General features: G+C 41.6%; 1 protein-coding gene across 1 annotated transcript in view; it reads left to right on the forward strand.

Moving 5' to 3' along the window:
- Positions 1-12104, forward strand: part of ednrbb (endothelin receptor type Bb) — a 46317-nt gene extending 34213 nt beyond the window's left edge. Inside the window, exons 12-14 of the mRNA XM_088382121.1 lie at positions 9528-9598; positions 9914-9974; positions 11194-12104. The gene's annotated coding sequence lies outside the window, so the exon portion shown is untranslated. The remainder of the gene's footprint in view (positions 1-9527; positions 9599-9913; positions 9975-11193) is intronic.
- The last annotated feature ends 15595 nt before the right edge of the window (positions 12105-27699 follow it).

A 27699-nucleotide genomic window follows, 5' to 3' on the forward strand; every position in this document is an offset into this window, starting at 1 on the left:
GTTTTAAAATTTTGTCCCTATATAAGGCGCACCGGACTATAAAGCACACCATTAATTCACCATGTCAGATTTTTAATCCAAATCAAATTATTCTCCATTTTATCTTTTTTATTTCAACTTCAGACACAACAAATTACTTTATAATCACAAAAATATGATCCATAGTCTTTTTGATTCATGATTCATAGTCTTCAGCAGTTTAAATTTAGGGATTTGGTCCATATATAAGGCGCACCGGACTATAAAGCGCACTGTCGGCTTTTGAGAAGGTTTTAGGTATTTAGGTGCGCCTTATAGTCCAGAAAATATGGTACTTGGTGTTATATTTTCTATGGTGACAACATAAAGAAAGCCACTAGAATTTCATATTTGTTTGATGTATGCTTGACTTGACATACTGTATGTATGATAATGATTTGCACTTCAGATTTTAATCCACTGGAAAATATCTACTTGACTTTTGTGTGCCAATTCTGGGTCCTCTTCCTTGCCCTCTTTCTCAGTCTTCAAACATCAAAGATACTTAACTCTGCCAAAGAGTTTAATAGACCAAATCTTAAAAAAAAACATAAAACTGGTGCTTAATGGAGTGAGTGGAGACATTTGTTTTTCTTTACAACAATTGATTCCTTCATTGTGTGTTTTGTTGTTATTATAGCTATATACTAACAATGATTAGAAAGTAAAATTGCACTTAACACCGGCAAATTAGTTTCATAATGATAACATTTTGACCTATGAAGTGTTTATTTCCATTTCCAAGCCTCAACACATTTAGTTGTTTTGGTACATTTGGTTTTGTAAAACATCATAATGATGACCACGACTGCTACTGACAAAAAAAAAAAAACATGTAGAACTTAACCGCAGCATCTGTAAAGACAACAAATGATGTTTACTTGAGTTTTCCCTGCCGGAGTTCCGAATTCAAATATAGACGTGGTGGCTCTAACAGCACAGGTGTTGTCACACCTCTCCCTTCCCCACGCACCTAATTAACTGCTTGTTTTTTAATCTGTGGTCGATTGCATCAGAATCCATAAAGAAGACTAATTAACACGACATAACTATAGTAGGGAAGAATGTCAAACTTGGCGATCGATCCCCTAACAAAAAACTATGCTGAGACTATTAAAATAACTGTAGCATTCTTTGACAGCTCTTTAATGGTTAAAAAGGTTCTTTTGTGTCTTTACTTAAGTGAACTTTTTTTTTTTTCTTCTTCATGAACATTCAGTGTACCTCTTACATGCCAAGGGCATGGATTGGGACATTAACACTCAACGGTGTGTATAAGAGCGGGGGCGAAAGAAGGTTTTGCCGAGTTAAAGCAAACACGATACGCCGCCAGACTGCCGTAGCTTATTATGAGCTGTTGAAGTACTCTCTTCAAAACATGCGTTTAAATATGGACCGTGAAATCTCAGATGGCTTCGCATCCCAGAGGCAACATCAGATCTTTTTGTTCTGAAGATACTCTCGGCTGATTAATTCACACATCAAAACAAAACTGTGCGGGTTTTTTTTTCTTTTTGGAGTAAAGCCTCCAACGTCACACGGGGGATTCAAACCCCATCGGAAGTCTTAAACTCAGAAAGGAGCCAGCGTTATGTTTTATTGATTCCTCTCCAGGAGTTTGGAGACAATAAAGATGGAGGATAGTTTTTCTATGTTAGCACGGAGAGCCATGTTAAGGTGTTCAAGGTGTCTCTCCAGACGTGTCCCGTAGCTGCCATAAACAATCTTAGTGGAAGGAACACAACAAGACTACCTTGTATTACAGCGAGCGGGGCCCTTTGCTAGCTGTGAACAACAGATGCTCTGTAACGGTTGTAGCAATTACCTAAGAAAAAGTCATGAATCTTGCGGCTATATAGTGACATATAGCGAGAAAGTCGACCCAAGAGACTGGGATGATGGATAAGTCAAACAGCACATTACGTGGGTTTTACAATTATGACTGATCTGACATACGGTTCCAGGATACGAGCAGTGCGAAGTGTAAAGACAAGAACATCAATGCACCCAGAGTCATTTGATAGTTTTATATTTTATTTTTTAAATACTTATGATAGACATACACGACAAAACATTGGATATTTGGCTTGAACCTTATTTGACCTCGACTAAACTTTTGAATACACATATTCATCCATTCAATTTCTCAGTGGTTTTTTTGCACAACTTGCTCTTCTCTAACATGGCGCTGAATAGGAATATTCACAATAGGTCTTTGAGCCATTGCACATTCCAAGGACGTCGCCTTCTGTGCCTTTCTGACACTCTTCCATTCAGTCAACCTGCCGATGACACTGGCGCACTCTAAACTCAGTGGCCACTAAGAACGTTCTGTTGCAGTGGTGAGGTATCTCGCAGTGGTGAGGTACTGCTGATCAATTGTTCTATTGGTCATATGTGGAAGTTTTAATATTAGCCAACCAATCGACAACAAACACTCAAATCAATCGCGTCCTATTTTAATAATCGAGTAATCGTCGAGAGGCAATTATGTTTTAAGAAAAGCTCATCTTCTAATTTCAGGCTCTCAAAAGTAATAATTCCCTGAATTCTCTCGTCCTTCAAGAAAGCGGACTGATTGATCCTTTGTGTTGAATCAAAATAAGGCATTTGCTAACATCTGCTTTTACTTTCGAAAACAATGATCATCAACCCTTCTTGTGTGATATTGCTGACCTATCAGGTGTTCATCACTAAATAATACCAAATAAGCAGAAATAATTGGTCAATAAACTGTAATCAGGGAAAATATCTTTAATACACTTTAATGCAAGTAAAATTGTAACAGATTATCCAATTAATCGATGGAATAATCGATAGAATAATCGATCCTAAAAATATTCGATAATGTCAGCGCTAGTCATATGATGCCAAAATATGCACAGCATGATGATCAGGACTTTTATATTCAGGAATTAAATCTGGAATTTTAGTGGTCATTTCGTAGCTCTGTAGAACTGTTTTAAATTTTGCTGTTAGACATTAGACAATTAGACGCCCATTCACAAGTTAAAAGAAGGTCAAATTAGACCCGCAAAGGTTTTAGTATATTTTCAGTTGGGAAATTTTGTAGTGTACTCCCTTTAATTCAGAATTCGCAACAGTGTCACGCATCCAAGTTTGCGCTGTACATCTAGAGTTTCACATTTGCAAAGTATTTTCCAATATTCAACATGACTTGACTCAGTAATGCAAGTCCACATTGTTATCTGTCCAGAACCACGATTATTATAATCCACAATGACTACCTCCACCAAGAAGATAACAGTGAGGCCCCTGAGGCATGGGGAATGGGCCAAGAAAAAAAAAAGAAATAAAAAGTCCCATTACACAGTCAGTTAAAGCAAGGATGTTCCTTTTTTTCTCTCCAGGTGGTTGTTCCCCTTTCACGCAGTTTCTGCTAAATTGTCCGGTGTGATGTATACAACAGCAACAACGTTACGGAGAAGCGGGGGCGGGCGTCACGCTCAGATTGAGGGTTGATCGCCGCTCTATTATCAGCGTTCCTCACACCAGATCACTGATTGTCAGAATGTTATGTGCGATATAGAGAAAGTGCCTTTATATCAGCTTTTTTTTTTAATTTAGATTGAAAGTAGACCGATTTTGTCGGAGTTGCTCAGTCAGCAGAACTCATTGTCGTCATAGCATAGAGGAAAAAACTTGAGCATTGTGAGCAGTCACTAATGTTAATAGGCCTCGCTGCACATCACCCTGTTAAACGCGCATGCTTCACAAAACGGGATGAGATATAATTATGCAAATTGGATTCAAAGAATTGCGAAAGTAGCTCACGTGGAATAGACGCGTCAACAAGGTGTCTGTGTGGACAGTTGACAATTTGCTAATTAAAGCTGACACATTTTCTCTCTCCACAAGAACAGCTCACTGAGATGTTTGCAGGATGCACTGCGGCGAATATCACATTCCCCACTGGAAGATAATCTTTTGGGGAAATGGAGGATTTCACTTTGCCCCGAGAACACTTGACAACAAGAGCGTAATGCTTTGCACATATTGTTGACACGTGTGTAATGAAAGTGCCTCAACTTCAAACAACTTGTCTGCACGGCCGCCTCGCCGATGCACCGCCGAACAAAGAAGAATGATTTATTACGCCGGTTATTTGTCTGCCTCTCTAAATGCTCGAATTCCCTCTGACAGCCCAAGTAGATAAACTACTCCGGCCCAACGCATGAAAAGCGCCGTACCTGCAAAGTAAAGATTAATCGAGTCCATCAGAAAACAACAGAAACACAATTTGGCCTATTTTGTGAGCTATCTTTTCCCCCACTCAGCCAGGCGGAGCAGAACATTCCCAAGCTATTGTCAACTTAAACATGCAGTGAACAAGCTGGGCCGAGGGGATGGGGGGGCGGTGGTGGCTTTGAGTTCCGTTTTCCCCAGCTGGGGTTGAATTTCAGTCGTGAGACACAATTAATGAAGGAGAGATGAGTGCTTGCGGGGTCGGTGAATGACACTCGGGCGCTGGCAAGCAATGAAAAAAATGAGTTTAGAAGTTTTCTTTCCCCCCACCTCCTTATGTTTGCCCAAGATGAATTGGCTTTTAAGATTTAAGAAAGTCTGCGGCTGAAATACAAAGAGGGGCTCATCTATCAGCCACTTGAATAGTGAGAAAATCCTCTGTCTGTGTGTGTGCGTAGGGGGGGTCGGGGGGGGGGGCTGGCTGAGGCGAGGTATGTTGTCGGTCTCTGATTAGACCTTGGGCAACTTCAACGTCGGGCCTCGGCGCACAAATATCAATCCTCACGTCTTCCACTTCAAATCCTTGGAACCACTGGAGACATTTTCTTCACAGTAAGCCTCCATTTTAAAGATTTGCTTTATCAAAAGTGCCAGCGAGCGTGCGTCCACCGCAGCAGCGCATGTGTTTATTGTGCCAAAAGTCCAATTTGACACAGTCAAACTTTTAAGGGTGCACTATAAAAGGAAGGGATGATGGACGGATGGATGTTCAAAATAGCACCACTGTTGCTTTAGCTGTCATGATTTTCTTTAAAATCATCCATATCCGTGAGAGTGAAGAAAAAAAGAACACAGGACAAATCTGTAAATTGGTTTCATTTCATCAGGTGACGCAGGACTTGTTATTGACAGCAACAACAACTGCAACATTTAAGGACATTTTCTGCAAGACTAAGAATAGTTGTTTTGACATATAAATAATGATAACTTTTTGGGATAAACACCTTCATAACTTGTCTCTGCTAGAAAGTGACAGCAGGTTTTGACCTGCTACGTGGGGGTCAACGAGATCCAAAGCAAAGCTAAGCTTCCATAAAGACAATCAATTTATTCATCTGTGGGTGTCTTTTACTCATGGTCAAAATGTTCAGGCACCCACGAGTCTCAGACTTTAAGACAATCCCCGGTGTTACCATTCCCAGCCGCTAAACTCAAAATGAAAACGGAAAAGTGTTCAGTTTAGGTATCTGGGAGTAAGTCTCGCACAATGTAACCTTTGCGATTGTAAACAAAGAAAGTTAAACCAAGATTTATTTGATAAATTATTTTACTGCAATTGGAAGTATTATTATGAATTAATTATGAATTAATTATTGTTCCAAAATCAGAATCCGCACATTCCTATTTTATGTTTTTTGTGTGGTTGACGTTCAAACAAACCTAAAATAACCAGTTACAGTAGTTGAGTAGTTTTCTCAACTGGATACATTAATTAGTATTTGGAGAACTACTTTTATCCGAGTGCAATTTTTGGCGACTCTACCCACCTCTGCTCACAGGCCGCATTGCGACTGTATGAGTCGGAATGGTTTTCTGTCATTGAGGAAAATTAAATCCATACACACAAGTTAATTTAATAGTCTAAATCACTCGATCATCATCACTGAGTCGGTTAGGAAGACATATTTGTACTAATCAATCGTAAAATGTTAAAAATGTTTTGACTCCAAGGAATTTCTACCCGCTTGAATTGGTGATTGGAAACTATTAGCCACAATTGTTGGTTGGCCTTCGTGATGATTTTTAAGTGAACCTAGGCTTTCAATAATCACAGGCAAAAACAAAATGTGTGGCGCACTTCCATCCATCAAACAGAAACTGGGTGAGTCATTCCTGATACTGAATAGGAAAAAATAGCCATGAATTATAAAATGTCCGCCGTACCTTTGCCCTCTTCACATACAGACAGCATAGCCAATTATACCCCGGGCGATATAATAGAAAGCTTTTATGGTGTTTCGAGAGTGTCAAGATCTTAATTTTTGATGTCTCTCTATGTGTTTCCAGGGCCTCTCTAGTTTTTTTTTTTTTTTGAAGTGATAAGAGGTAAACACCCAAAACCAATAACCATCAGCCTGACGATAAATCAAACTGACACTTCTCTAAAAAGGTAAAGCCATAAGAGATGAACGGGCGGGAGATGTTGCAGGACTGCGTTGTATTGTCTTAGCTGGCATGAGCCAGTTTTTGTTTACGCCATGATTCACTTGAGTTTGGGCTTCTTGGCAAACAGTTTGGGCAGCAAAGTCCTCTTTCAATAGCAACTGTAGCAAAGTAGGGAGCCGGCATGAATCAAGAGATCAACAATGGATTCAACGCCATTACACCACCCACTTCTGCAAAAGTAAAAAGGTAATCTTATCAATACTGTATCATAGTGATGTAGTTTATCATCAGATTGAAATTACTTTTTTTATCTCTATTTTTACCCGCCAGGTCAATACTGGAACTTACAGAATCCGCAGTTATTTGTTTACTTTTAATATTTGGCTCAGTGGTTATTAAGCTAACCCAAAGCCCCGGGGTTTTCAGTGAGTCAGTCTAAAGAGTTCAGCGGGGGTCAAAACAAACCTTCTCCATTCATCGTATGATTACAATCCTCTTGGCCATGATTGGCCACAACTGGCTGAGCCACATTGCAAAGGCCATTATATACCAAACACTAGCATAGCCTCTTATTGCGAGGAAAGCCCTTGAGATTTTTTTCTTATTATTTCTTGTGGAAAGTGCCTTGAGAACACTTCTGCTGTAAACTGGCTCTAAATCAATAGAATTGACTTGACTTAAGGCAACAGGACAGGTCACATTGAGTTGCTGTACTGACACGGTGTTGCATTTTGATTTTGAAAAAAATTGATTTAACTGGCATGAATAGGTTATAAAAATATCAAATTTTTGTGTACATAGTACATTTTCTGGCCAATTAAATGAAAATTACTGATTTTCCGCAGCACAATAAATGATCTCTCATGGCACACAAGTGTGCCTGTAGCCCAGTGTTTGGAAAGCTCTGTCTTTGGGAAAAAAAATAAAAAAAACATCCTTAAATCCTTTTCTGTACAACCTCTGGTCACACTAACTCCTCATGTGTTAACTTAAAGACCCATGATTGGAGAGTTTAAGGATTTTTAATGGCTCAGTTAGTCTCCGCGGTAGCTCGGGTTCAAGTAAACGGAGACGGATGCCGACAGAGCCGGATTGACACTAAATCCTTAATAGTTATTGGGAAGATATTAAAGGATTACACCACTATGAGTTGCTGAGCCCAAATGATCTGTCAAACATCCTCTTTGAGATTATCACGTTACATGCTGATGTGTCAGACCGACCCCTGTGTATACACACTGTAATTCTCATCAAAATGCGTGTACGTCGTGGCAGTTGTAGAAACGCAGTCTAAATTTGGAGAAGGGGCGCTTCATCGCTCTGACACATGTAGGTCTTGAGTCGCTCGGCTTTACCTCGTCCTCGGAGAGCAATCGCGTAGAGATTGAGCAAAGGTGCGGCCGCCTTAAACAAGTCAGCCACTTTGAGACGTGTGAAGCAACAGAGTGCTGCAGCAGCGCCAGCGGCTCATGGCCTTGGGCCCCTAGCTGTCGGAATCGGAAAGTCACGCTTGAGAGCTCAGCCGGAGATGGAGATGTCGAAATCCTTGATGCCCTGCACAATGAGGCCATTTCATAGTAGATCACGGTAGAGTCTTGCTGGTGGTGAGGGGAGTGGAAAGTCACTTTGACAGGCCACTGAAGAATTTATTGAGATGTCCTGTGGTGTTGAAAGATTTGCATGTCCCTTCAAAAAAAAAAAAAAAGGAAAGCTGTAGGGGGGATGGCAGAGGGGGCAAAAATAGAAATTGAGGCGAGCCTTCCTGGTTTGACTGCACAATATCAGCTAATTCATGTTGATCTGTCTGATAATCAGTTTAGTTTGAACTTATCGCTTGGTTGAACTCATGACTTGAGCAAACAAACGACAAAACATCAGTCCTAACAAAACAAAACAAAAGATTTTTCATTAACATAAGTGCTTTTTGATTTAAAATTGCCTTGATTTTTCTTCAGCTGGGGGAACAGAGGACAAGTGTCTCAAGATTCGATAACATCTCGCGTGCCATCACGCATGGCGACCAGACGAGATTCCTCTTCAATTTTGAATTATACGACCTCACTTTAGCTCTTTGCCTGTTAAATCATTATTAAAGGCTGACTGTACACCGAGTCACGAATTAACTTCAGTCGTGACAACTTCATTAAAGCTTTGCAAACGGACTTGAACACTATCGACTGATGACTTCACTTGCACTTTAGCTTCGGTAGACTCGATACTCTCTCCGAGCCCCAAAATGAAGCCGTAAGACGCCAGCGGTCTGCCAGACGCCAATCAAGTGGCGTGAGCGGTAAGCAGAGAAGGGAAGGCTCGTCTCGTGGTGGACAAATCCGTGCCCGCAGCATTCAAGAAAGGAAATGCCGATTGCCTTCTAAGATTATTACCTCTGCATACAAAGATTTAAGATGCAGGATTTAGCCGGTTAATGTTACGTAAAGCTCATACAAGAGCATGAAGATGAGCTGGCTGCCGGCCAAGCAGCAACATTATTGACAGATGAAGCCCACTCAGATGAGAGGTGAAACGTCTTTTAAGGCAAACAAAACAGTCCAGTTATGATCGATTTAATTCCCTGAGAATGAAATGACCTGGATGAAAGCGCTATCCACAAGACATCAAAGTCTAACAAATATACCATTGAAGTCAAGAATCACCTTTTATACTGGCGATCCCATTTCCACGTAAGATCTTTTTTGTTATTTAAGGAGAAATTATTCATGACGTACCGCAAATCTCATGTGTTTTTGTGCTACCGTTTAGCTGAGCCACTAAGTTCCGATAAATTCAGAAGTCAACTCCATGTGTATGTGTGAAGAAATAAGATCAATACAGATAGGAATGTATTTTTGAGGAGGGAAAAAAAGAAGAGACCAGGTGGATAGTGGTTACTGAGTCTGTTTCAAGGTTTTAAAACTATTCATGCTAGCTTTATTGAAAACCGTAAGTTGTCCATAAGTGTGATTTGTCTTAAGTGGTTTGGATTGTGGAGACAATCCCAATTTGAGGAAACAACAAAAGTGCTAGATAGAAACAAAAACATTTTTTCAGAGTGCCCTAAAAGCTCACTATGAATTCAAATCATGCTCAAATGTGCGTTTCAAATTATCAGTCTGTAAGATTTTGCGTTGATTTTTCAGACTGCAGTAGCGCCTCAAGGCCACACAGACCTGTGGCTCCCTGGCCTGGGTGAAAATCTGTGAAAGTGACAGTATGTACAAGCCAAGGGGCATGTGAAATAATTTACTTTCATGCTGTACTCCTGTCTAACTGTCACTGTCTCTTAATTCCACTCCGCCGCATATTATAATCTTCTAAATAGTTTTTAAGTACGGTGCTGGGCTTTTTAATATTTTAAAGCTCGCTCCTCTGTGGGGTTTCCTGGTGGCATACTGCGAGTTCGCTGGGGACACTTTCCATTTAGGGCTAGCACACGATATTGACTTGAGAAGTATGTGTGTGTTTGCACGTGCGTGTGTGAGCTGGTTATCTGCACCAATTGTTTGACCTCTGTCTCTTTTTTTAGTCTCTGGCCTTTGACAAAATCTTCTTGCCTGTTGGGAAGGATGGAGAGAAGTTCCTTTAAGGTCAGATGACATTATACCATACATACAAGCGCAAGTACATATTGCCGCTGTCCATGGTACCTTGGTTGTCGCACTTGTTTTTCCATGGGCATAAAGTTTGTTTGTTTATCAAATTTGATGGACAAAACGGAGTCACTGACAGCTGATTTTTTTTGCAGAACGTTTCTATGACAGAACTCACAAAAATGATTTTAAAAAAATGTAAATCAGTAAGTAAAATTGAATTGTCACTGTCAATAAGTTGTCACTTTAATAAGCTGGCTAAACAGAAAAAATACCAAGTTGTCTGCTCACAAAATAATTTTAGAAAAATGTAAATCAGCTCCTTTTTGTACAAAAGTAAAAATGAATTGTCACTGTTAATTATAGACAATATCTATTTTTAATGCGATGGCAAAACAGAAAGAAAACAAGTTGTCTGCTCACAAACTAGTTTAAAAAAATCTAAATGAGCTTATTTTTGTACAAAAGTAAAAATAAATCATCACTGTCAATTATAGACAATATCTATTTTTAATAAGTTGACAAAAAAGAAAAAAAAAGTTGTCTACTCACAAAATAGTTTTGCTCTTTTATTGAGTTTCATAGTGCCTGTACTGTGAAGAAAATAAATCACTAGGCATGCAATCAAAACGTGCTCCCACTGCTTTGCCCATGTTTTGAACTGACAAAGTAACAACGACGACAAAAAAAAAAACTCAATTACCGAATAATAGATGAAAAACACACCAGAGCTGAATGTGTTTTTTAGGTTGGCACAAAACACCACGTAGTGTATTTGCCACAAAACATTCTTGGCGCTGCCAACATCAAACATTATATCTTAAATGAGTGCACTTGTGGATTGGGGAACATTTTGCTCTTGTATTATCATCCTTAACATTCTTAAATTCACATTTGCTCATGTTGCTTCTATCTGTTGCAAGTCCCCAAGATCTCAATCTCACACACGGTTGAATTGATCCCTTTACTATTTACATCTCTCTTTCAGTTGTGTGGTCATCTGCGGATTGTTACAAAAACTTAGTAGGGCGTAATTGGAAAAATAAACAAGTCAAGTATATATAACTGGAAAAATCTACTTAAGTACATTAATAAAGAATGTTTACATTGTTATTTCCCACCACTACCTTATGGCGACTGCAAATGTAATATTTAACAATAGCAGACGTGTGCGCTTAGTCCCCGAGCATCTCTTCACACCCACTCCCTCCCACAGGTGTACTTCAATGACCTGCTCGGATGGCTTGGAGCGTCTTCTGAAGCTCGGCTTGTGTCCTGCCAGCGACGATGCTTTGGCCGGATTTCAGCTCACGGCAAACACACGGGTAGCCAATGAAATCACTCAAAACAAACATCAGATGTTAAGAAGAAATACAAAACAAAGTATTCCAGCGCAGCAGTAGAGTAGGACAATGAAAAAAAAAGGAGAAACTGTACGCTACCTCACAGTTGTCCCTTAAATCTGGAGGCATCACCGCAATTATCATACCGCGTGGATGTTGCAGTGAGATCAAACCATGCGTTGTAAATTGTTCCGCGTGGATGTTCTGCTCGCCCCTTTCTCATCTCCACGTCCTTCGGCTGTTCTATTGATTAGTCATGATTGATAGATTACTCCGAGGAGTGGAAAGGTGATTTAAATATTAAACCAAACCTCGGTTTCTGTTGCTGAAAACTTAAAAGTGATTTCCCACTGTTCGCCGTCTTGCCGTGTTGTTGAATATATTCATTGGCGCTGTCTTGACTGCTCTGATAGTAGGTGCATGAAAAAATCAAAAGTGTATAAATGATATATTCTCAAGAAGCAGGCTGTTCTGAATTTGCCTCCTCTGTGGGATGGAATTGGTCTTTATTAGTCTCACGTTGAGAACATTCAGGTTTTGGAGCATCTAATTGAAAGTAGCAGCATTGAATGTGATGTCTACATGGTCCTGACAAAACATAATGTACGGGAATAAATCAGCGTGATTGCTTATAGCCATGTCGCAACATGGTCACAATTAATGCTAATTTCATTCCATGATGAAAAATCAATGTAATCCATATGTAATTGGGATGAACCCAGCATATTGAATAGCAGCTCGGGTGGCAACTGGAGATGAGTGAATAATTTATAAATAGTGGCATTGAAAGGGGGGGGTGGGGGGGAGTACCTGCAGTACCTTTCCAGCCGACATTTGGGGTGGATGACTTTGTCGCTGTTGAGTGCTTTGCGAGCCATCAATTCTTCTCTCCCCCACTTCCTGTAAGGAGTCCAGCTTTTATACAAGGGCAGAGCTCCTTTAATCAGTCAGTCCAGTTCTTTTTCTTTTTCTGAAAAATTGTTGCGAGTCATAAAATGGCACAATGAAAGAACTGTGAGTAGCTTATTGAAGTCGTACCTTCGGGGTTTGGCTCATGGACAACAACAATGCCTTCCATGGTGTTTTTGTTTCCCCTCCATATGCACGTTTGAATTAAATTTTTATCATAAGATGTGAGGAGGCTCGCTTCAATTGTACTCATTACAAAGTTGTGCAGAAAAGTTAATAGTGGAACTTTTTTGTTGTTGAATAGAAAGGCAAACTTTCACAGTGATTCACTCGTACCAGATTATACATTTAGGGTCACATTGTACATAAACGCTTGCGCCTACTACACACCTGTGATTTAATTTTGGTCATTTCGGTGGTACTTGAAAATCAAGTATTTGGGGACTTGGTGTCAAAAAATTAAAAGTACTGCTTTGAGGAAGAATGTAAGAATTAGTGTACTGCACTCCCGCATTTTATTGTAACCTCGTTCCCGACAGTGTGCTTGTTTTTCATTATGAATGTTGTCATTCCGTAAGTGACTTTGGCTCTGCTACGTATTGTTGTCACTCCTGTAACTGTGTCACATTACACATTCAGATGGAGTACGGCAAATAAACTTGATTGCGTGCAGGGAACAAAATGTCATGGCGGCGACATGTATAACACATTTCCGCCTCTTTCGCTTGTCTATTTGCACTTGTCGTTTTGCATATCAAGCCTTGGCGGTGTGTCCGCCGCTTCTTTTTTAACAAGAAACCCAAAACAAAACATGACGCCATTTGTAGATTTGTTAAACACAGTGTTTTTGGCTCCAGATTCAACATACTAATTAGCCCCTAGGAGATTCGACTAAGAGTTTGTTGTGTCCCCCCCACCCACCCCCCTGCCCTCCTTTTCCCTTCCTGAGTTTTAATCAGCCTAATTTCTCTCGCCAGCACGCAGGCACGTTCGGCGGCATATGCGAGAAGCCTCTGTTTGCATAATGTGCTCACGGTCCGCTCCTCGGAGACTGAGCCCTGTTTGTGCATCTATGTGTTTATCTGTGTGTACGTGCGTTCGAGTTCATTTGTATGTGTTTGGGGAAAATGGGTGTCGACGCCCCCTCCCCCCCCTCACACACACCCGAACCTTCATACTCCCCTTTAGTCTGCCGCCCTGGCTGCATCTCAGCTATGATTGCTCTGATAATTCAACAGGAAAAAAAAAAAAACACCTTCTGCCAGACTGTTTCCTCTGTTCTCTTATGGAAATGAGATTTTCCATCTCACTTCATCTTCAGTACTTAAAAACCTCTTTGCAGCGAATTGCACTGTCTAGTGTGTTAACACATTTCCTCCCGTAGAGGGGCTTTGTTGTTCGACACAGCTTGGTCGAATTTAAGCTCGTCCGCCTTCATCCAGAAATTAGATTTTCCGCAGATTGTGTGAAATGTGTACTGTTCTATTAGGCCTATGTTTATTGCTCCCTAAATCAAAGTTAGTGTTTGTTGTTTTGACGGCCGCATATCCTTTTTAATCCTCGCAGTCACATCTTATCATCCGCGCCATTCACTCACACATGCTAGCGCATTATGTTTTGCAGCCTTCATAGTAATGCCCTTGTATTTATCGTTCCCCTTTTCAAATTGTAATTTAAAGTGCCTCAATGGCGGAGGATGGCAGAGAAAAAAAAAGGAAAAAAAAAATCACAAAAGTGAGCCATAAAAGTTAGAACACAGGAATAAAACATAGGCTAATAGAAATGGGCCCGAGGCAATCTTCCATTCGGTATAGTGACTGATTGGATTCCTCAAATGGTTTACATGCGAGTACGCTGCCTTTAAATCAACTTGCAGCCTTTGCCAGTCCCCTCATCTAAAAGATTTACAGCAGCGTGTATTGGTAAACTTGTGTATTCCTGTGCCTCTTTACTAATATTTGTTGAGTTTAACACGCCAAACCTCAACAAACTTGCAGTGCGGCATGCAACACAGCACATTATTTACAGTGTAAGTAAAAATTACTGGAAAAAAATGAGTGCCATAAATCAGTCAAAAAATGCCTTCAAAAAACAGTAAAGCTATGCCCGGAACCTTTAGATGTCCCAAAGCATACATCAGCAAACAAATAGTTTCACCTGAAAAAAGACAGAGCTCATTTTAGACTACCGAAAAGCAGGTCTAAATTTTGGCGCAGGTGGTGAAATTTGATGGATTTGATTGAGGCGCGGGCAGGCAGATGCCGAGCCCCACTGATCTGTGCGTATTTACTTTCGGGTCACGGTCGAAGCATCAAGGAGTTACTAAGGTAGCAATTAAAAGATAAATGAGATTCGCCCTGTGCATGAGTCTCTGGGTGTGAGATGTGAGTGACAGCAGCTCCTGTGTGAGTGTGCTTTCTGTGTTGAACTGTTGTAAGATTATCATCCATTTGTGAAATAGTATTGTTGTGGAGAACTGTTCTTTACTGAAAATTGTCATAAAGAACTCACTTTAGTTCTGTTCTGAAGAGGTTCTTGAGACAAGCAGGGAATAGGCAAGGTTTTCTGACTAACACTTTAACTCCCGTCTCACTGGTGCAAATGTTGAACGTATAATTTTTACAGATGGAATGTGCATGAGAATAGCATTAGCTTATGAGCCACATGCTGTTTCTCCACAGCTAACGACAAAGAATTGATTATCCGATTGCATGTTGGTAACCTGTTAGGACGAATTTCTCTTACAGGAAATGAATTGGGTTATGTTGAGTGCAGACTTCTTTAACCAGCTCATTTTGAAGTGTGCATTTTTTTTCCCGTTACGTGTATCAATAATCCTGATTGTTTTTTTATGTTCAAATCCCCTGCACCTGCTCTGATACTGCCAGAAATCTTTACACAAACTAATTAAAAGCGACATTAACTGAGTAGCCCTGAGTATGTTAGTTTGATTGTTGTGCTGTAATGGGAAGCAACTGATAGCATCTCAGCAAACAGATGTCATTGGCTCACCACATGAATATGGATTTTAAAAAATCAATTAAGCTAATCTGCCATTTAAAACAAACAAAGCAGACACGCAGCATTGCCGCAGTGCCAGAAAAGAGAATTTCTTAATCACGGATAATTAATAACTAGGGCGCCGTAAAACACTTTTATTTTTTCTTTTGCTAAGGAAATCTTTTCAAATTCACGTCAACGTTATTCTTTTACTGTGACCCTGTTCTGTAACAGCACAGGGCTGATTTTCCTTTCATTAAAATGAAACTATTCTATTCATAGAGACCCTTTTAGCAGCGTTCATAATGGAGCTGGCATCTGATTAACCTCATCGCATGCTGCTACAATGGCGGCCTACCCTGAGACTCGCCGTCTAATGGAGTCCACTATCACAAAGCACACTCCAAAAACATTTTGCGCACCGCAGGACTCGACGACCAGATTTGAATCCCTTAACCCAAGCGCCACCCCGAGCCCCTTCTCCACCCCCCTCTCCCCCTACACTCGACACGCTGAAGGAAACAAAGCAGCCTCCCAGCGAACATCCCCCACCCACCCGACATGAATCTATCTCCAAGCTCCATCATGAACTAGCGCACGCACCCCGGGCGCCCTCTTCGGCGTGTCGTTTTGCAACTTTTTACTCCTAATTGGATATGCTTGTGCGTTAAGTTACCACAATAAGACAGCATCTCCTTAAAACGGAATCTGAATTATCTATGAATGTGTGCTCATTAGGGGGCCGTTCAAACAATCCTGTTTTTGTCTGTTTACTGTTTTTATCTGTTTACTGTTAAAAACAGTGCAATGTAAATGGCCGCCTATTAACATTTGAATGCTGGAAATGGAAATCTGTGAAAGTAACAACGCTGAATCAGAATGTATGTTACCACGATCCTGTGCAACATTTCTCCATCCATCCATCCATCCATCCATCCATCCATGCATCCATCCATCCAAACCCAAATGCAATAACTTTGTTTTATTAAAACACGTCGCCAGCCTTGGATAATAAGCGTAATGCCTTGAGCAGATGAAAGTATTTCACTCAACCATGTCAGATTGATGGGTAACAAAATGAGTCATTGAGCTACAGTGTGAGATGTGCTGATTTCAATGTCAAAGATCCACTTTTTGATGACATTGTGAGCTCTTGAACATAATTTCTTCTTGGCTTTGAGGAACATAAAGAGTAGAATTTTAGATTGTAGGTGTCCAAATTAAATAGCATTATATGTGCGCATATGTCCTTGTTCGGCTTAAGAACATTTGAAAACATTAAATGACCAACATTCAGGAACGGCTGTGAATAGATAGATTTACGTTACAGGTGCTAAACCTGTCTAGTAAAAGTCCTTTGTGGTGTGATTTTTATGAAATACTTTGCTGTAAAGCATTTTATTGGTATATAGCTCCTTGGGGGGAAAAACTGAAAGGTGGCGGTTATTACCGGACAACGACGATAAGGTAGCTTTTATTTATTTAATATACTTTATTGATTGTCTTTATACCTTGTTATATTTTGCTCCACCAACAAGGAACAGTTAAGGGGGGGGGACGTCAACCGTGTAACAGATTGGGTGTTCGGTACCTTGCTCACTTTTTTATGAAATCTGTCATCCTATCTCCAAAGCCACCCTATTTGGACATTATGCTTTAAACTTGTCAACTTTACTGACACTTACTTTCCACAATTTACGCCAATTGGTTTGCATTGGTCGCCAAGGTGAAATATCTTTTGTAGTCTGAAGGACCATCAAGTTGGAATGTAAAATCATTTTGCTGTCCTACAAATTGTCATGACTCAGACAGATCCTCACTTTCTGTCTGTGCTCTGAGCCAAATGAGGAAAAGTGTCTCGCTCTCTCTCTCTCCCCCACCTCAATGTTGCCATCTTCTGGCCTAACAGGATTAGACAACATGCTCGCACAGGCCTTCCATGCACAGCTCGAAGCCAAATGAGCAGCAATTGCGCTCCTCGCTTGGCCTCGGCATCCTCTTTCGGCAGCCAGCCCGCTTTGGACCGCTTTGACCGGGCAGAATGTCTCCCAGTGAGGGGAGCCAGTCCTCTCATTTTTATTTATTTCATTTTGTAGTCGGCGCCTTTTTTTGGGCCATGCCAATGGGGAAAGAAGTGTGCTCAGCCATCAGATAAGGGCTGAGGGGAAATTGCTTCAACGACAGTGACATTCTGGAATGGCAATATGAAGATGTGAAATATATTCAAAGTAGAGTAGGAGAGCAGCCTGGTGCTTGAAAAGGCACAAATTAACGGTGACACGTACACACACACATATGCACTAGGACATTTTTATGAGCACACACACACACAGATTCATGCGCAAAAGAGTCCATACTGCATCTTCCCTGCTTTGAATAATATAACTGTCCGAGTGAGAATGCAATTATTGCCATTCCGGAGTAGAGGGCAAAGCCTCACCTGATATAATAACTGCCGGCACGGTGCACTAAAGTGTGCATGGTGTAGGCACTCACACCCGAGCTGCAGCCACCCAGGGCATCTTTGATATTCGCAGGCACCCACAGTTCAGCGTTGACTTGGAGAACGAAAATCAAAGTGAAAGTTGGTTAGGGATCTGTCAAGTCAAATATGTGCATGCAATCATCACACGGGCCGAATCTCAGTGGAGAGGTTAATGCACGGGGCCAGCTGATCTTTTGGGGCCCTCACTCATGCACGCCGGAGGCAGGGAAATTCAATATGAGGCATGAAATGGGAAGTAGTCATCCTAATTGTATTGAAAGGCAAGCTGGAGCGGCAGGAAGTACAAAGCAGGGGAGACGGATGCAATCATTTAAGTGCACAGTCTTTCCAATTTGGGCTCTAAATTTGCTTGTTTACATTTGCTCGGGCTTAACGTAAACCGGGGATGCTGTGCAATTGTGAAATGCATTTTGGAAGGGGGGGGGGGGGGGATGCTTCCAGCACTGTGTGTGCATCAATTGACATGACAAAGCTTCAACCTGTAGATGGCACTCTCATCCCTGCTTTTGATCCTCAAACCTCCAGGCGGTAACTCCACATTTAGAATAAACACGCTCTCACTTACTAAACCTGTCGGAATAATTTTGTCGTTTGCCCCTCTGAAGCGTACATTTAGCTCGGGTGAACGTATTCTTCATTTGCGGTCAAAGCTTGTTCAGGAATGTGTAAACATGAGTGAGTGCGGCAAGCAAGTGTTGTTCCCGGGCTGCCAGCGTTATTTGCACAGTGGGGATTGTTGCTGGGAGTGGAAAGTGAGGAGAGGAACCTGAGCCAAACGTGATTTGTCTGTGAATACTAATGCCGTTTTTCATCCGCCTCAGCCTTTGTGAGAGTCAAACAACAAAATAGGTCTTCCTAAATGTCTTAATAGACCAGCGCCTGTGCCGGAATCATATTAGGAAGGCTAAGAAACATGTTTACACGCCATCCATATTAATGTTCTGGATTTGTTAATACATGTGCATGGGGTCCACGGAGATCTAATTACACGGGAAGCCTGTATTATTCATGCTTGGTCCTAATAGACTAATTAATTTATCATTCAAAAAACATTATGGTTATTCGTACGTATGTCACGCAATTATTTGCATAGCAGATCAATGCTACACAAATATACCTTGTAAAAGTATACACGGCATTAACTGAGCGAAAATGGTTAGGTTTTTTTGTGCTTTTCGAAAGAAAAAGATGTAATAAGCATGCCAGGCCAGTAGTTGGCAATGTCGCTTTGTAAGGAAACAATACAGTGAATCCCCAATATTTGTGAGGACAGCAAAAATAGTTCAATAATTAACCCACCCCATCAAATGAATTGCATATGAATGCCACAATATGGCAGCAAAATATTTTTAAAAGGGAGGATCATAAAACATCAACATCTTGCTTCAAGCATGGATAGCACACAGTCTCAAACCCAGATTACATAATGGGTTAGGGTTAGGGTTAGGGTTTGGTCCATTTCAATATTTTTTCACAACTCTGCTTCTATTGACGAATCCACACTCATCGCTGTTATTTGTCCAAATACTGACCAATCTAAGGTGTCGGAAATATCTTGCTTTCCCTGACGATGGTTGAACAACTATAACTTTTTTTGGCCTTCACCTGAAAAGTGATGATTTTGGAAGTACGGAGATTCTGCCTGACACCAGCGATTATTCTTTAATAGTTCAATTATTCTTTGCACTAGACCTGTGCAAGCAGCCCTGTATTTTGAGTTTCCCAACTTGGCAAAACATTTGATGCATTTTCAAGATGATGAGTAAATATTCTGTCTTGTCAATAAAATGCTAAACCCACATTACAACTAGTGTTGGCTCGTGAGTGAACGGTCCGTTCAAAAAGAACGAATCTATTCAGTGAACGTGAAGTGATTCGTTCTTTTTTCCTTTCATATAGCTTCGACCAATAGGTGTCAGTAATGCACATTAAAGCTGGTGCCACCTCGCCGTAAAACAAAACGAAGAAGAAAATGACGTAACTTCCTGTACATGAACGAGTCGTGAATTGCATTTCCCGTTCACCAACGTGAGGGAACAAATCTGAGTGAACTGCCTTCCTGTGCATCAACGGATCAGTCAGTGAATATGTTGCATCCCCTGGCGTGAACTATGTAAGCCAGAAGGTAGATTTACTATTTACTTATAGTAGGTTTTAAATAAAGTGTATTTATATATATGCCTAAATATTGTTATCCAATATATCGATTGCAGTTTCACATTAGATGGCTGGTTTGAAATGTTCTTTTATTATTATTATTATTTTATTTTAATAAACATTTATGTTATGACTTGTCTGGTGTTTTATTCCTTGTTTTTATGTTCGCCGATCAAAACATAAAAATCAGACATTTGGTTAACTGCTTTAAATGACAATGTGTACGTGTTTCACGTTGTTATATGAGTTGATGTCCCCAAAATTAACAAATGTCGGCATAACGTTTTTTTTCCAACCTTTTATTCAGACACAAACACATTCGATATAATAACACCATCAACTACAAGCCAACAAATACAAAATTAAAACATCAATGTCAGCATAAAGTGTGTCGGCTGGCAGCGGCATAACTGCAATGCTGTCTGTCACTCAGTCGTGAATCTTCGCGAATGACCAATCAGCAGCGCCAGCGAGCGTTAGATGGAGGAGGGACTTCAGTGACGTAACTTCCCGTTCACGACCAGGTGAGACTGTTGCCAACGGATCAGTGTGTAGGTGTTGTATTATAGAAAGAAATGTGTTAATTACCCGAGCCAATTATTATTTTATATATAATAATGGGTTGTGCAGTTTTATTGTTTGATGTGTATGGGTTGTTTTCACTGGATGTAAAAAAATTAAAAAATTAAAAATAAATAAAAAAAGCCGTTTCAGTGTGTGCTTGATCTGTGACGTCATTCGGACACTCTATTAGGTACACCGCCATTTTTAGGTGTACCTACAGGCCACTTCATTAGGGAAAAATCACGGTCAAAGCTTCATGGAAAGTGAAAAGTGCCGCACCCGCCCTCACCCCCACTTTCTGATTGGCTGTTTGCTCTGTGACGTCACTCGGCCACTCCATTAGGTACACCGCCATTTTCAAGTGAACCTAATAACAGGCCACTTTATTAGGGAAATATGGTCAAAGGTTACAGGTGTCAAGCTCTAGTCCTTGGGGCCGCATTCCAACATGTTTTCCAAGATTCCCTCGTTAAGTGCACCTGTGTGAAAAGTTTTAGCTCCTGCAGAACGTGAAAGGAGCTAAAACTTTTCACGCAGGTGCGCTTAACGAGGGTCACTTGGAAAACATATTGGAACGCGGCCCCGAGGACTAGAGCTTGATCTTTGACCATGATATGCCCCTAATAAAGTGGCCTGTTATTAGGTACACTTGAAAATGGCGGTGTACCTAATGGAGTGTCCTTGTGCTTCCCTCGTTAAGTGCACCTGTGTGAAAAGTTTTAGCTCCTACAGAACGTGAAAAGAGCTAAAACTTTTCACGCAGGTGCGCTTAACGAGGGTCACTTGGAAAACATATTGGAACGCGGCCCTGAGGACTAGAGCTTGACCTTTGACAATGATATGTCCCTAATAAAGTGGCCTGTTATTAGGTACACTTGAAAATGGCGGTGTACCTAATGGAGTGTCCTTGTGCTTCCCTCGTTAAGTGCACCTGCGTGAAAAGTTTTAGCTCCTGCGGAACGTGAAAAGAGCTAAAACTTTTCACGCAGGTGCGCTTAACGAGGGTCACTTGGAAAATATATTGGAATGCGGCCCCGAGGACTAGAGCTTGACACCTTGACTTTTGACCATGATATTTCCCTAATAAAGTGGCCTGTTATTAGGTACACTTGAAAATGGCGATGTCCCTAATGGAGTGTCCGTGTGCTTCCCTCGTTAAGTGCACCTGCGTGAAAAGTTTTAGCTCCTGCAGAACGTGAAAGGAGCTAAAACTTTTCACGCAGGTGCGCTTAACGAGGGTCACTTGGAAAACATATTGGAACGTGGCCCCGAGGACTAAAGCTTGACCTTTGACCATGATATGTCCCTAATAAAGTGGCCTGTTATTAGGTACACTTGAAAATGGCGGTGTACCTAAAGGAGTGTCCTTGTGCTTCCCTCGTTAAGTGCACCTGCGTGAAAAGTTTTAGCTCCTACAGAACGTGAAAAGAGCTAAAACTTTTCACGCAGGTGCGCTTAACGAGGGTCACTTGGAAAACATATTGGAACGCGGCCCCGAGGACTAGAGCTTGACACTTGTGACCTTTGACCATGATATTGCCCTAATAAAGTGGCCTGTTATTAGGTGCGAGGTAAAAAAAATAAATTAAAAAAAGAATAAATAAATAAGAAAGTGTAGCAAATGATTCGGTGAACGATTCTTTTGAACAAATTTTTTGAGTGAACCGATTCTAAAAATACAGCTCACTAAACTGGAATGCACATGACTAGTACAAAAAAGTACAGACGGCGGTCACCCAACAGGTTGTAATAGTCGACTGGTTAGTGGCATGAACTCTCACTTGATAAGAACCTGGTTCAATCCCAGGTGTGACCACATAGCTACACGTGCTTTTAGAATTTGATCCTCGCTTTGTATAAGTGCAAGCATTTAATTATTTATTTATTTTTCATTCTTTTTTTTTTTTTTTTTACCTCGTGTAGTGTACCTATTGACGTGTCCATGAGGTGTACCTAATCACAGGCCACTTCCTTAGGGGAAAAGCTTAAGTGAAAGTGAAAAGCAGTTAACCAAATGTCAGATTTTCATGTTTTATTTGACGAATATAAAAACAAGGAATAAAACACCAGACAAGTTTTAACATAAATGTTTATTAAAATAATAACAACAGTAATAATAATAATAATAAAAGTACATTTCAAACCAGCAATCTAATGTGAAACTGCAGTAAATATATTGGATGACAATATATAGGCATATATATATTTCCACGTTATTTAAAAACTACGATAAGTGTTATGAAATAAAGATTACCCAAAGAGAACGGCGCATCCCTTCATGCAATAAAGTTAGCCGTTAGCTTGGAGAAAACGTGCATAAAAGAAGTGGCGTTGCAGTGAGTGGTTCTTTCTTTCCTTGGCAAATCGTAAATCTACATTCTGGCTTACATAGTTCACGCCAGGAGGGAGACGCAACACGTTCACTGACTGATCCGTTGATGCACGAGAAGGAAGGCAGTTGACCCATTGACTCGTTCGCGAACGGGAAAGTCAGGATTCGTTCCCTCACTGATCTGTTCTCCGCGATGAACTGGACATGCAAATCACACTCACTGATTCGTTGGTCAGTGAACGGGAAATGCAATTCACGACTCGTTCGTAAACAGGAAGTTACGTCATTTTCTTCTTCGTTTTGTTTTACGGCGAGGTGGCACTAGCTTCATTGCGCATTACCGACACCAACTGGCTGAAGTCATATGAACTGAAAAAAGAACGAATCACTTCCTAAAGTGAATCACTCTCATTCACTGAAACGTTTTGTTTTTTTGAACGAATCGTTCACTCACGAGCCAACACTACAGGGGAGACAATAACGTGTGGCGCAGTCGCGGCAAAATGACAACAGCCTTGTGTCAACTCAAATGTCTCATTAAATTTCAGATGACTGATGCAAATTAAGTTGATATTTCAAGTTTAAATACCCGTTTAAAAGGGACTTATTAAAAGGAGCTCAGTGTTTGTAGTAAATGTTTAGTTGTATACAACAAAGGCAAGTTCATTATTTATTTTTTAAATATTATTTTCAAGGCAGCATCGTTTAATTTGAGTTAAAAAAGAAAAACAATCGCTGAAAATTAAGTTCAAACTAAGAGGCAAAATAAAATGACTTTCATGTACTAATCAGTTGTCTTATTGTTTTACTTTTGGAGAATTATCAACACCTTTGGGGGTGTCATGGTTGTTCCTTTTCATTTGGAAATGGACCCTAAATTGTCCCGCGTGCATTCAATAAATGTTCAAAAGCATCACTTCAAGCACTAAGGTAAAGAGAGGAAGTATTTGAAGAGGTTGGGGAGGGGGCGGGGGTTGTAATTCAACAGGAAGCCTAAACAATTAGGCCTAATAACATCAAGACTGCAATGTGATTTATTTGCCCCTAAAAGCCATTTAAGAGCATATTGTGACACAATGTTAAGTGTGATTAGGACCAGTATGTTATACATTTGGCTTCGTGGATGAGCTCGGGGCTGGGTGGGGGTGTAAGTGTCGGGGGTCTTATCTGGTCCTGTAGCACCGCAGGAGGTGCCAAACGCAACAGGGACCACTAGCTCGTCTGAGCGTTTTGCACCTCGGCAGCTGCTGCCCCCTCCCTTGCTTCTTCCAACCTCTTGTCTCACCTCACCCAGGACCGGCAGCAAGCGCGGGATAATCTCGTTTTATCTGCCTTTCAGACACCCCAAACCGCTGAGATTAAACGCTCGGCATGACCCCGGCAGTGACATGTACACCCCCAGTTTAGTCGAGCATTCCGGGTCAAAGTGAGACGCTGAAATTGATAAGGGGGTGACCCGAAAGGACCGCTGCAAGTTTGCTGCCTCTGCAGAGAACAAAATCTAAATTGAATAAACGCTGGGAATGTGTGCGTGTGCACACCAAGCTGTCTTCAAGGTTGCAGCGATGCCGTTGTTAGATATTCAGCTGCAGGCTGAATGTTTCAATGCCAGAATATTTGATTAAAAAGGTGAGGTGGTCCTAAGAGCTCACAATCAAGATGGAATGTTCATGTGCAAAGATTTGAATACTGCAGCATCAGTAGGAAGTTGAATCAACAGCTTGTGACATCATGCAGCGATGATGCCTTTGAGAGTAAATGTAAAAACATCTTATGGGTGGAAATGGCTTCATCTACATCCGTAACAGCAGCATGTTCACTCTCTTTATGCGTATGCAAATGATGCTACACAGCACTTTGATATTGTCTTCAAGAGCAGCGATAATACTTTGTGCTTTTTCATATTTTGTTTTTGCATTTTGAGTCAGTGCTTGAATTTAGTAGGAAGCAGTACAAAAATTGAAAAGATACATAAAGTCTTAATATGAAAAATGCCTCAGCACAGCAAAAGCAAGCCTAAGCCTAACACAAACCCTAACCCTAACCCTAACCACAGCAAGAGCAAGCCTAACCCTAGGCCTCAGCACAGCAAAAGCAATCCTAAGCCTAACACAAACCCTAACCCTAACCCTAACCACAGCAAGAGCAAGCCTAACCCTAAGCCTCAGCACAGCAAAAGCAAGCCTAAGCCTAACACAAACCCTAACCCTAACCCTAACCACAGCAAGAGCAAGCCTAACCCTAAGCCTCAGCACAGCAAAAGCAAGCCTAAGCCTAACACAAACCCTAACCCTAACCCTAACCCTAACCACAGCAAGAGCAAGCCTAACCCTAAGCCTCAGCACAGCAAAAGCAAACCTAAGCCTAACACAAACCCTAACCCTAACCCTAACCACAGCAAGAGCATGCCTAACCCTAAGCCTCAGCACAGCAAAAGCAAGCCTAAGCCTAACACAAACCCTAACCCTAACCCTAACCCTAACCACAGCAAGAGCAAGCCTAACCCTAAGCCTCAGCACAGCAAAAGCAAGCCTAAGCCTAACACAAACCCTAACCCTAACCCTAACCACAGCAAGAGCAAGCCTAACCCTAAGCCTCAGCACAGCAAAAGCAAGCCTAAGCCTAACACAAACCCTAACCCTAACCCTAACCCTAACCACAGCAAGAGCAAGCCTAACCCTAAGCCTCAGCACAGCAAAAGCAAACCTAAGCCTAACACAAACCCTAACCCTAACCCTAACCACAGCAAGAGCATGCCTAACCCTAAGCCTCAGCACAGCAAAAGCAAGCCTAAGCCTAACACAAACCCTAACCCTAACCCTAACCCTAACCACAGCAAGAGCGAGCCTAACCCTAAGCCTCAGCACAGCAAAAGCAAGCCTAAGCCTAACACAAACCCTAACCCTAACCCTAACCACAGCAAGAGCAAGCCTAACCCTAAGCCTCAGCACAGCAAAAGCAAGCCTAAGCCTAACACAAACCCTAACCCTAACCCTAACCCTAACCACAGCAAGAGCATGCCTAACCCTAAGCCTCAGCACAGCAAAAGCAAGCCTAAGCCTAACACAAACCCTAACCCTAACCCTAACCACAGCAAGAGCAAGCCTAACCCCAAGCCTCAGCACAGCAAAAGCAAGCCTAAGCCTAACACAAACCCTAACCCTAACCCTAACCACAGCAAGAGCAAGCCTAACCCTAAGCCTCAGCACAGCAAAAGCAAGCCTAAGCCTAACACAAACCCTAACCCTAACCCTAACCACAGCAAGAGCATGCCTAACCCTAAGCCTCAGCACAGCAAAAGCAAGCCTAAGCCTAACACAAACCCTAACCCTAACCCTAACCACAGCAAGAGCAAGCCTAACCCTAAGCCTCAGCACAGCAAAAGCAAGCCTAAGCCTAACACAAACCCTAACCCTAACCCTAACCACAGCAAGAGCAAGCCTAACCCTAGGCCTCAGCACAGCAAAAGCAATCCTAAGCCTAACACAAACCCTAACCCTAACCCTAACCACAGCAAGAGCAAGCCTAACCCTAAGCCTCAGCACAGCAAAAGCAAGCCTAAGCCTAACACAAACCCTAACCCTAACCCTAACCACAGCAAGAGCAAGCCTAACCCTAAGCCTCAGCACAGCAAAAGCAAGCCTAAGCCTAACACAAACCCTAACCCTAACCCTAACCCTAACCACAGCAAGAGCAAGCCTAACCCTAAGCCTCAGCACAGCAAAAGCAAACCTAAGCCTAACACAAACCCTAACCCTAACCCTAACCACAGCAAGAGCATGCCTAACCCTAAGCCTCAGCACAGCAAAAGCAAGCCTAAGCCTAACACAAACCCTAACCCTAACCCTAACCCTAACCACAGCAAGAGCAAGCCTAACCCTAAGCCTCAGCACAGCAAAAGCAAGCCTAAGCCTAACACAAACCCTAACCCTAACCCTAACCACAGCAAGAGCAAGCCTAACCCTAAGCCTCAGCACAGCAAAAGCAAGCCTAAGCCTAACACAAACCCTAACCCTAACCCTAACCACAGCAAGAGCATGCCTAACCCTAAGCCTCAGCACAGCAAAAGCAAGCCTAAGCCTAACACAAACCCTAACCCTAACCCTAACCACAGCAAGAGCAAGCCTAACCCCAAGCCTCAGCACAGCAAAAGCAAGCCTAAGCCTAACACAAACCCTAACCCTAACCCTAACCACAGCAAGAGCAAGCCTAACCCTAAGCCTCAGCACAGCAAAAGCAAGCCTAAGCCTAACACAAACCCTAACCCTAACCCTAACCACAGCAAGAGCAAGCCTAACCCTAAGCCTCAGCACAGCAAAAGCAAGCCTAAGCCTAACACAAACCCTAACCCTAACCCTAACCACAGCAAGAGCAAGCCTAACCCTAGGCCTCAGCACAGCAAAAGCAATCCTAAGCCTAACACAAACCCTAACCCTAACCCTAACCACAGCAAGAGCAAGCCTAACCCTAAGCCTCAGCACAGCAAAAGCAAGCCTAAGCCTAACACAAACCCTAACCCTAACCCTAACCACAGCAAGAGCAAGCCTAACCCTAAGCCTCAGCACAGCAAAAGCAAGCCTAAGCCTAACACAAACCCTAACCCTAACCCTAACCCTAACCACAGCAAGAGCAAGCCTAACCCTAAGCCTCAGCACAGCAAAAGCAAGCCTAAGCCTAACACAAACCCTAACCCTAACCCTAACCACAGCAAGAGCAAGCCTAACCCTAAGCCTCAGCACAGCAAAAGCAAGCCTAAGCCTAACACAAACCCTAACCCTAACAAACTAACAAGTTTGCTATCAATTAGATAGCAAGCCACAGATTCAATTAGAATTATTCTCACTTATCAAAATTAAGATTTAATTTTGAGTTGATTTTATTCTTAATATAATTATTATTATTGGGAGTGCT

Source organism: Syngnathus floridae, chromosome 8, assembly GCF_059516105.1.
Source record: "Syngnathus floridae isolate MCC-2025c chromosome 8, RoL_Sflo_1.0, whole genome shotgun sequence".
Classification (NCBI taxonomy): Eukaryota; Metazoa; Chordata; class Actinopteri; order Syngnathiformes; family Syngnathidae; genus Syngnathus; species Syngnathus floridae.